A 10,553-nucleotide genomic window follows, 5' to 3' on the forward strand; every position below is an offset into this window, starting at 1 on the left:
TTGCCTGCTCTCTCGGGAGTCCGGGAGAACTCCCAAAAATTTGTGAGTCTCCCGGACATTCCGGGAGAGTAGGTAACTATGTAATACATACACATACATATAGTGATCTCCCACTTTCCCAGGGAGGGGAAGGAATTGTGTTAGACATGGGGGGCTGGTGCCTGTACTACAGAGGCAGATTTTCTAGTGATCTACACAGAACATTAGTCAGGACTTCTGTAAAATCCATAAGACTTGAACCCTCTACCTGCTGCTGAGGCAGCGTTGTCTGTGGTCCCTCCGTAGATCATTAGGACATGCCGCTGGGGGCGGGGCTATGCTTGGGATAAAACATGTTTAATGCACTGCTGTTTAAGTGTTGTTTATTTATTCATTTATACAAAATAAAGTTTAATAATTTAAGGTGCTAAAAAAACCACGGCCAGCTCACCTGTACACTAACTACATTCACATCTAACTACTACATCTGAGCTCTGTTTCTCGGCTTCTGACAGGTCACAGTAATTACTGCAGCCTCAGCACTTATCACATGTAGTTAGTGTGAGACTGAAACAAGTTTGATCCTTCCAGCCCACCGTACCAGGATGTGGGGTCTGCACTTGGTCTACGTTCCACACACTTTGCAGCATGTTCCCAGAACTCCCAGAGTCCTCTCTGCTCCCCACCAACAGCACATAGGGTAAGGATTGTCTATATAACACTGACTAGATGTAGTGAGGATCCCCCTCTTTATATATCAGTCACTATGTTACAGGTACTGTTACATGTATTTCTGCTGCAGTTCTTGCACAGATCCAGCACAATTAGCTTAATACAGACGTTTATTTACTAAACCAATAACATGTCCTATCTGCACTCTCCGTTTATCCACCAACATTTTCCTATATTATTCCCTTTAGGTTTGACTACACATTAGATATTAGTTACCACCTTTCACAGTACATCCAATGAGGTTTCACACTTTGTTGCTAGACAAATGGAGAGTGCAAATATATTAAACAAATCAGGGAAATTATCTAAGGGGAGAGGGATATTGTGACCGGATGGGCTTACTGTGCCACCCGGTCTGGAGGGGGAGAAGGCGGTGGTACTTTTAATACCGACGCTTTTAATACCGACAACGATGATATAGACAAAACAATTCAGATTACAATAACATAGACCTGGTTTAGATGCAGACTTACATTAACATAGACAGAGGACATTTCTGAACACACTGGAATGCAGACTGGTAGAAACTGCAAACATACGGCAGGTAGGCTCAGCAGATGTTATTACCAGGCTTCTTGTCTGTGCATAATCAGCAAACAGTAATATAACATAACTCCTGCTGGTCTGAGCTCTGAGTAACAGAAAACAGAATCCTACCTCACCCAGTGTATCCTATAAACAGTAACACAGGTCCTATCACAGTTCTAGAGACAGACCCTCCTTATAAGAGATCAGACCCCAGGGGATCTGACTTCATTAACCCCTTCTAGAACACATATGACAATGTCCTGAGAGAAGAAATACCTCCTTTAACAGACTTTACCAGTCTCTCTCTCTCCTATATTTTATATGTAATGCTACTCATGTATTTGTATGTTTGTTTAATACCTATTTACATTTTTGTATTTTTGCATTTATTTTTAAATTAAATTAAAACCTCAAATCTAAGGTGTTAGATTCATTGCACACGCACAAGCTTGCTTACCCATGTACAATATAACGGAGTATCGCCAGGACAGATGAGTGATGCTCAGCCGAGATAATCACAGTCTTTACCTAGGTATAGACATAAACATAATCTGATAACTAACTTTATTTTTTATTAAGTAACTTTATTGTAAGCCCTGAAAATTGTGCACAATTAATACATTTCAGCTTATTAAATTTCCTTTACTGTTTCAAAATAAAGTACATTTTCTGCATGATTTCCCTTTATGTATTAGCTGTGTCCCGAGGTATAGCTGAGCCTAAACATATAGGGCCTAATCCATCAACACACTGAGCGCAACCCACGTTTAGTATTAACCTCACATACTGAGCGTAACCCAAGTTTAGTATTAACCTCACATACTGAGCGCAACCCACGTTTAGTATTAACCTCACATACTGAGCGCAGCCCACGTTTAGTATTAACCTCACATACTGAGCGTAACCCAAGTTTAGTATTAACCTCACATACTGAGCGCAACCCACGTTTAGTATTAACCTCACATACTGAGCGCAGCCCACGTTTAGTATTAACCTCATACTGAGCGTAACCCAAGTTTAGTATTAACCTCACATACTGAGCGCAGCCCACGTTTAGTATTAACCTCACATACTGAGCGCAGCCCACGTTTAGTATTAACCTCATACTGAGCGTAACCCAAGTTTAGTATTAACCTCACATACTGAGCGCAGCCCACGTTTAGTATTAACCTCACATACTGAGCGTAACCCACATTTAGTATTAACCTCACATACTGAGCGCAGCCCACGTTTAGTATTAACCTCACATACTGAGCGTAACCCATGTTTAGTATTAACCTCACATACTGAGCGCATCCCACGTTTAGTATTAACCTCACATACTGAGCACATCCCACGTTTAGTATTAACCTCACATACTGAGCGTAACCCAAGTTTAGTATTAACCTCACATACTGAGCGCAGCCCACGTTTAGTATTAACCTCACATACTGAGCGCATCCCACATTTAGTATTAACCTCACATACTGAGCGCATCCCACGTTTAGTATTAACCTCACATACTGAGCGTAACCCACATTTAGTATTAACCTCACATACTGAGCGCAGCCCACGTTTAGTATTAACCTCACATACTGAGCGTAACCCATGTTTAGTATTAACCTCACATACTGAGCGCATCCCACGTTTAGTATTAACCTCACATACTGAGCGTAACCCAAGTTTAGTATTAACCTCACATACTGAGCACATCCCACGTTTAGTATTAACCTCACATACTGAGCGTAACCCACGTTTAGTATTAACCTCACATACTGAGCACATCCCACGTTTAGTATTAACCTCACATACTGAGCACATCCCACGTTTAGTATTAACCTCACATACTGAGCGCATCCCACGTTTAGTATTAACCTCAGATACTGAGCGCAGCCCACGTTTAGTATTAACCTCACATACTGAGCGCAGCCCACGTTTAGTATTAACCTCACATACTGAGCGCAGCCCACGTTTAGTATTAACCTCAGATACTGAGCGCAGCCCACGTTTAGTATTAACCTCACATACTGAGCGCAGCCCACGTTTAGTATTAACCTCAGATACTGAGCGCATCCCACGTTTAGTATTAACCTCACATACTGAGCGCATCCCACGTTTAGTATTAACCTCAGATACTGAGCGCATCCCACGTTTAGTATTAACCTCACATACTGAGCGCATCCCACGTTTAGTATTAACCTCACATACTGAGCGCAGCCCACGTTTAGTATTAACCTCACATACTGAGCGCATCCCACGTTTAGTATTAACCTCACATACTGAGCGCAGCCCACGTTTAGTATTAACCTCACATATTTCAGATCTCAAGATACTTGCGCTGTAGAAATCAGGGGCGGGTCAGCTGTGCTCTGCTGCACATTACGCTGCAGGATACGTCCAATACCTATGTGAATTATGAATTTGAAGGAGAACACACCCAAAAAAATATTGCATTGATGTCACCTGTTAGTAATATATGAAATAATGTTAAAAAAGTTTAAATACATTTTTACAGTTGCTGGTGATTGCAGACACAAGTTACATGCATACGATACTGACATCAGTACTGATCAGGACTTAGGCTGGTCCTATAGCTGGTGCAAGAGATACGGCAGAGAAACAAGAAACTCTGAGATGCCCAGAGCTTGATTCGGATGTGGCTGCGAGCGCTCCAGCTTGGCGCGCCCTTACTGTAAATTGGCTACGGCAAAACACCCCTTTCTGCCCCGTTCACTCCCTGAAATCGTAGGCTGTAGTAAGTGTACTTTGCGTACGAAGACACACTGGACAGGGCTGCGCTTACTGGTGTATGGGCCGGTTCTGGGCAGTTTGATTTTGCGTACAATACTATCAAAATCGGCAGATACTTATCTTGATGAATCAGGACCATAATATGAGTGATAAGCTCAGTCTCCCTGTATGTAAAATGTAAAACCAACCCACTGGTATCTGAGTGATAGAGACTTTAATTTCACTTTAATTTTCACTTTAATTTCTCTCTTCTGCTGTCAGCGATGGCGTCTGCTGATCTGAGACAGGAGCTGGACTGTTCCATCTGCCTGAACATTTATACAGATCCTGTAACACTGAGATGTGGACACAACTTCTGCCGGGTCTGTATTGATCGTGTGCTGGATAAACAGGAGGGGTCTGGAGATTTTACCTGTCCTGAATGCAGAGCAGAGTTTCAGGATCGTCCTGTCCTGGAGAAACACAGGAAGCTGTGCAACATAGCAGAACATGTCCGTTCTATTCCAAAGGAGGAAACTGGGATACGCTGCAGTTATTGTGTCCACTCTCCAGTACCTGCTCTTAAAACCTGCCTCAGGTGTGAAGCTTCTCTCTGTGATATACATTGGAGAATACACAAGAAGTCACCAGAACATGTCTTAGTTGATCCCACCACTTCCTTCGAGAAGAGAAATTGTTCTGTCCATAAGAAGATCCTGGAGTATTACTGCACTGAGGACGCTGCCTGTATCTGTGTGTCCTGCTGTCTGATCGGGGAACACAGAGGACATCAGATGGAGTCGCTGGATGAAGCCTCTGAGAAGAAGAAGGAGAAACTGAGAAATGTTCTGCAGAAACTGACCACAAAGAGAGAGGAGACTGAGAGAAGAGTCCAGAGTCTGCAGGAGCGCAGGAGAGAAGATCCGGAAAAAGCAGCTGGTGTAACAGAGACAGTCACTGCCCTGTTTAGAGACATCAGGAGACAGCTGGAAGACCTAGAGAAGAGAGTCCTGAGTGAGATCTCCAGGCAGGAAGAGATCGTTTCACTCTCAGTCTCTGATCTGATCCAGCAGCTGGAAATAAAGAAGGACGAGCTGTCCAGTAAGATGCGTCACATTGAGTAGCTGTGTAACATGTCTGATCCAGTGACTGTCTTACAGGAACCAGACACAGGTGACTTGTGTGATGATGAGGAGGAGTTGAGTAACATGACTGATCCTGAGACTGTTGTACAAGAAGAGGAATCACACAGGGATAACTCATGTAATACTGAGGGAGATACTGAGGACAGAGAGAGACATGATAAACAGGTCCATGATGTAGGAGATCTGCATGTAGGTCTCATCTCAGGGGCACTACAAATATTATCTGATATAATAACAGGTATAAATGTATGCTTCTATGTACAGGAACCTACAGACATATTACTAGATGTAAACACAGCTGGTAATTATATACATATATCAGATGACAGGAAAACTGCATCTGTGTCAGATATAAACCAAAATCATCCAGATACACCAGAGAGATTTCAGGATTATCCTCAGGTATTAAGCACTGGGAGTTTTTCCTCAGGGCGACATTACTGGGAAGTGGATATCAGTGATTCTGGGAGCTGGAGTGTAGGAATGTCTTATCCCAGTATAGACAGGAGAGGAGATCAATCACTCATTGGATATAATAACAAGTCCTGGTGTTTGGATAGGAATGACGATGTGTATTCAGTGATACATGACAGTGAAGAGATCCAATTACCTGAAAATATTCCCTATGATAGAGTGAGGATATATCTGGATTATGAGGCTGGACAGCTGTCCTTTTATTCTCTGTGTGACCCTATCAGACACTTACACACCATCACTGCCACCTTCACTGAGCCCCTTCATGCTGCATTATGTGTATATGAAGGTTGTATACAGATATCTTTGGAGAATCAGGAGCTGGGAGAAATCTGCCCAGAGACTGGTGACATCACAGGGAGGGGAATCTGATTGGTGGGACAATTAGTTTATAGAATGGAGAAGTGGGTGGAGCTACAGCTGTGTATATGTAGAATATGATCCTGGTATAAGTAATAAGTGTATAATCTTGTGCATACAATGTCCCAGCAGGTCATACTTGTCTATCTCCCGGAATGTCCTGGAGACTCCTGAATTTCATGTGTTCTCCCAGACCCCCCTGGAGAGCAGGCCTTTCCCCTGGACCCCGCCCTCTTCCTAGTGAAGTGGGTGGGACGGGGCCTCAATGACACAATTCGCAGCGAATCACATCATTTTGGCTCCACCCTGTGATTCAATTGTAACATTTCTCTGCCAGGGCCGGGGCCACAATTATTAGATTTGCAGCGCTTCGCCCCCTCCCCTGCACTTACCACTTGGTCATTACAGTCGCCATGTATGCAGCATCTGTGTTTTATGTCCAACATTATCTAACGTCTGTATTCCTGGTAAATCTAAATAATTCTTAGGGGGGTATTCAATTGTTAGCGAGACGGGTGAAATACCCGTGCTCGAAAAATATAACCGTTAATACGGTAATTACTCGCTGAATTTCAGCTCGCAGCTCCTAAAATCCAGCGAGTAAATTACCGTATTAACGGTATTTACGCGCAAATTACCGTATTAACGGTAATATTTTTTGAGCGCGGGTATTTCACCCGTCTTGCTAACAATTGAATACCCCCCATAGCGTCAGGTGTAAAACTCAGAACAATATTGTTATGTAGATCTAATGTCCAATGATTATTCATCAGTTATATGTTAGTAATGTAGATAATAAATGTCACAAATTGTTCCTGTAATATTGCATTATTGTATTAGACGGCCGGTCTCTGTATCTGTTGTGGTACTACAAGTCCCAGCATCTATGTAACACATACGTGACACATGTAGGCTGGGAGTACTGATCCCGGCTGAGCAGGATATCCGGCTGTATGGCACAGAAATAAAACACTCTGAGATACAGAAGACCCTCTTTGTTTCCCGGGGTCCTCAGATCATAGCTAATCTATACTGAGAGATCTCCCATACTACCAGAAAATGGCTGCCGATCTCATAAACTGTGACATTTTTTGTTATATAACAGAAAAAACAATCAGGGTGCGCCAAATAGAGCAGATCATATATAAATTATATTGATTAATTAATTAATTAATCAATTATTATATATAATAATGACTGATTGGCTCCGTTATGTATAAATAAATTTATTTCAATTTAAAAGTAAACAACAATTGTATGTGCCATATGCACTAACTGCAGTAACATCTACAACCTCTAGTCGGAAATGAAATGTCCGTATAAGCAGAATAACATATATAAATCTTGAGTAATAGTCTCATCTTTGAAAAAGTTTTCCCTTGAGCGGACGAAATGCGTTAAGTGGATACATTATAACGGATATTTGCCTACGTCTGGATAAGCAGTCTATCCTTATTTACTATCACTGGACACCAAAATCAAAAGGAGGTGCCTTTTAAACTTTGGAGCCAAAATCCTTAGCCAATAGGAGAGGAGCAGAGTAAATGAATAGAGCATGCGCAGACCCGAAGCGAAGATGGGGCGCTCAGGACGGAGCGAGCAGTCGGCTGAGTCAAGTAAGAGGACCGGGGATCGGTTGTGTATCCCGATCGCCCAGCGTGTGACAGGTGCATACAAATATCACACCTTCGCAGTAGAGGCAACTTCGCCCACAACGCCAAGGTGATAAGGACAGGATGCAGCATTCTGGTTCCAGGCAAAGAGATGGATGCCGAAGTCTTAATAAACTGCGGTTGAAAATACACACAACTTCAGGAAGATCTATGAAGGAATGAGTTGATCTCATCGGCTGCCTTGAAAACTTAAGGAGTCCAAGTGAAACATGCCTCAGCTCTTAACCTTCACGGAAGATGTGAAAAAGATGCACTTCTGCCTTGATAAGTACCACTGGTGGTCTTGGAAACACTAGATACACCCACAGGGGGGACTAGACACGCCAATGGACAGAGTGGAACATACAGCCTTCGGCAGCACCTAGGTGCTACTTGCACAAATTATTTTCCAAAAGTATGCCACATGTGTGCCAGGGATACAGTCAGCATGTCTAACCCCCCTGTGAATAGATTGGTGTACAAAATCAGTGTTACATTTACTTTAACTTTTTTTTGTTGTTTTGTACAAATCTTCTCGGGTATGGTTATTTATGTCACCACATGTGTAATTACAGTAAGAATGACAGAACTCATGAAACCGTATCACAAATGTCATCCAATAAGAACTGTATCTGTCCCTGTGATACATTCTGGGCCTGATTCATTAAGGCATGCAAATCAAACCCAATGTGTGTGTTTTAAAAACTCACGTACTTGATGTAATATCGGACACACGTATCATTGCGTTTGTGTTGCCTTCTCCATGTGATACATGAGCAGATGTACCTTTTTGTAGTTCCCCTGTGGAAAAAGCTTTAGTTTCCACATGGAAACTATTTTTGTTTCCCACCTTGTTGGCCTCTTTCCCAGTGTTTCCCCATTCTCACCACTCTCCCCAGTCCCATGAAGACTATCACTAGGTGTCCCTATTCCACTCTTCAGGTTCGACTCATGATTGTTTCTCAACTCCTTCAGCCTCGGTCATGGTTCAGTTTTTGTCAATAAATGCCAAAGGCCAGAATTCCTCCAAGAGTAGAATAGCTCTTAAATCTTTTGCCATCCATAAAGCAGACATGGTCGCAGTCCAGGACTTCTCCCTCCATTCTCCTCCTCAATTCCATAATAAAAGTTACCCCAACTCCTATGTGGCGTGTGGCCCCTTTAAGCGTAATGGCGCGGCTATTTTGATTAAAGCGGGGTGCCCCTTTAAATTGGAGAAGAAGTTTGCTGATAAAAATGTTTGCTTCCTCATTGTGGTAGGATCCCTGGGCAAACAGGCTATTACCCTGGTCTATATTCATGCCCCTAACTCCCGATAAATCCCTTTTTTGAGACGCGCAGTCCATGCTGTTCAGCAGATTAGGAGAGGGATGGTCTTTTACAAGGGAGATTTTAACGTAGCCCCTGACCCCAAAATGAACAGGTCTACTTCTCCTGCAGCCCGGGTATCCACTCCTGCCGCTTCCCTAGTCCAGAGTTTTGCCCAGCTCTTTGCTGAATTCGATTTATACGATGTTTGGAGAGCGAAACACCCGGGATTATACTTTTTTCCCCAGTGCACAACTCCTCTCGTATATATTTCCTACTTTCTGATAAATGGTCTCTTCAGTGGGTTTCTAACAGTTCAATTATGCCCACATGATCGGTCCATACCCCGTTAACATGGTGCTTGGAGGTTCCCACTAAACACTAACTCCCCCCCGTTGTTCCTGGCGAATGGCTGAATACATTTTATTAGATGAGGAAATATCAGAATACATGCACTGGTGCGCTTTGAAGGCAGTCATGAGGGGAGAGGCTATCCAAGCTGCAGCTAAAATTAGACACACCCAATTAGAGGTGCTAGAATCTTATGAAGCTAAGATTGTTGCTTTGGAACAACGGCACAAGCTCAATCCCTCTGACCCTTCCATTAAAACGTTGTTGTCTGACCTCCGCTAAAATCTGTCTTCTATTGCATTGTTGCAGGTTCACAACACCATAGCCAGGTTACATCAAAAGTTCTATACTTTGGGAAATAGGGCAATTAAATTATTGGCCCGTAAGCTTAGAGGGAAGAATGCCATTAATTGTATTAAAGTTCTTGCTGGCCCCGTGGTACCCGTATCTCCAACCCAGCAGACATCACTAACCAGTTTGCTGCTTATTACGCGCAGCTTTATCATCTCAACCTGGACCACTTCCAACCCCATCCCTCTCCTGGTACTATAGCTGATTTTTTGATTTTTAGAGCCCCTAGCGGAACGGATCAGGATGACACCCATATTGGAGATTTGTAAAATAAGGTTTGCCTATACGCAGATGATGTCCTCCTATTCCTCACCAAGCCTGAGACCTCCCTGCCGGCCATGCGGGAAGTCCTCTGGGCATACTCTGAGGCTTCCTACTACAAAATCAGAAGCCATGGAGGTGGGAATAGGCTTTGCTCCCTCCAGTTCAATCATAAATTTCACTGGTGTCTCACGTCTATTAAATACCTGGGAATTTATATCCCTTCCCACCCTAAGGACCTCATAGAATGCAACTATACCCCGCTCCTGCATCACTTTATAGCTCTCACTACTTCATGGGTGGAGTATGAGGTCTCCTGGCTCAATAGGATAGCAGCACATGAAATGACGCTTCTGCCAAAAATTCTATATTTGTTCAGATCCGTGCCCGCTGTGGTTCCCGGGGAATCAGTAAAGTTGCCTGAGCCCCCAGAGGTATAGTGCTTACTGTTACTTGTACTGTGCTGTTTCACCTTGTACTGTGCCATTGTTTGTCCTTGTACGGCGCTACGGATACTTTGTGGCGCCCTATAAATAAAAATTAATAATAATAATAAGGTCTCAGACCTTTTTGAGTGCGGCATTTTGGTATCGTTCTCCTCTCTTCAGGAGCGCTTCCAAATCCAGGTCTCTGAACCACAACAACCTCCAGGTACGCTATTGGATCCAGTCGCAACAGCACAGCCAGTCTCCACTGCAACTTG

At 43.2% G+C, this 10,553-nt stretch overlaps 1 pseudogene; it reads left to right on the forward strand.

Annotated features, from left to right (window-relative positions):
- The first annotated feature begins 583 nt into the window (after positions 1–583).
- On the forward strand, positions 584–6,507 carry LOC142153293 (E3 ubiquitin/ISG15 ligase TRIM25-like; annotated as a pseudogene).
- Positions 6,508–10,553: the final 4,046 nt, after the last annotated feature.

This window comes from Mixophyes fleayi, chromosome 4, assembly GCF_038048845.1.
Source record: "Mixophyes fleayi isolate aMixFle1 chromosome 4, aMixFle1.hap1, whole genome shotgun sequence".
In the NCBI taxonomy this organism is placed as follows: Eukaryota; Metazoa; Chordata; class Amphibia; order Anura; family Limnodynastidae; genus Mixophyes; species Mixophyes fleayi.